This window comes from Nannospalax galili, unplaced genomic scaffold, assembly GCF_000622305.1.
Source record: "Nannospalax galili isolate Female #2095 unplaced genomic scaffold, S.galili_v1.0 scaffold18, whole genome shotgun sequence".
Classification (NCBI taxonomy): domain Eukaryota; kingdom Metazoa; phylum Chordata; class Mammalia; order Rodentia; family Spalacidae; genus Nannospalax; species Nannospalax galili.
Window position 1 is genome coordinate 6,149,273 of NW_008346548.1, and position 1,539 is coordinate 6,150,811.

Genomic DNA, 1,539 nt, shown 5'->3' on the forward strand with positions numbered 1-1,539 from the left:
AAATCATGAAATTTGCAGGTAAATGGATGGAACTAGAAACCCTTATACCAAGTGAAGTAACAGACTCAGAAAAATAAAAAACAAAAACAAAAACAAAAAAAAACAACATAGGTTCTCCTTCGTACATGGTCTGTAGCAACAAATCCTGATAGGTGAGTATGTATCCAGACATAATTTCAGGAACCAGGATAATGGAAACAAACCAGGGAGGTAAAGGAAAAGAAAGAATCTGAAAGAGAAGAACAGTAGGAAACAGGCCTTAATAAGGGAAATATGGATAAAAATTGGGTTAGTTTAAGGGAGAGGGGAGGGAAGGGTAGACAAGGAACCTAGAGGATAAAGGGAAAGAAGGAGCTCAAGAGAGGTAGGAATGTAGGAGAAGGGTATTATTAAGGGAGAAAGGGGGGAAATGGGGGCACCTTAATTGGGGAAACCACGATGGAGAGGTTAGACAATGCAAGAGATAAACATTGCCTAGCTAGTTTTGAAAACCAGAGGGAACCATATTGCTCCAACAACTTACTGACAAATTATACATACCAGATCAAGAAATATATGTGTAGGTAAGGTTTATCTGAGAACAATTGGTCTTTGCCCAAGATTTATCTACATGACACACAGTAACTAAAAGTACCATACTGGTGGAATTAACCTTCTTGGATGTTTAAGAGACATATTTTGAGGCCTTTACTAATTTGGTCAGAGGGACATAAAGGGCAGTTTTTGCTCCTTGCTCTCCTAAGTCAACTATTGCCAGGGGACTGTCTCTCAAAATGTCCTGTAATTGTGGTGGGTCAACTGTCCTCTTGATCAAGGAGGCAGAGGAGACCCCAACAGATGGACTTGAACCAGTGTCCAGTCTACAAAGAGGAGGGTCAACACAGAGGAACCATTTCCTCCATGCTTCCAAGTGAACCCAGCCATGGTTGAGCAGGACCTTTGACTTATCTTCACAATGGTGGAACTGGTAAAAGAAAGGAGCCAGGGTCTCCTCCCAAGCCCATGTGACTCCTGAGGAACAGATCCTCAAACAGTCTTAAGAGTAAAGATAAATTGGTTTATCTGGTCCAACTGTATGGCCTTAATCACCCAAAGGAAAGTATAACCAAATATTAAAGGGACCAATATAATTTCTAAGAGTCCATATGTATAGCTAAAGTCTACATTAACAAGCAACAATGCCAGATAGGAGATACCGTTTTTGAGTTGTTGGTCAGGGTGGCCAAAGGGATTCCCAGATAGTAACCCAGCATAGAACTTGGATAAGTAACAGCAGACCCCAATCTTATCTAAAGGAATATTGACAACTGATGTCTTGTAGATGAGGAAAAGCTGAACTTCCTAAAACAAAGACCTCTAGATAGGCTGACTAGATTCACCAGATGGACAAGTAGTGGGGAATGGCTGGGGGTGCCGACAACACAGCAGACAGTAGCAGGGATATCAGAGTATGATGACTTTAGTTGGGGGAAGGAGGCTATGAGTGTGTGCCATCTGGTAAGTGGGTATATAGTTGAATAAAATGGTTTGGGATGTTCT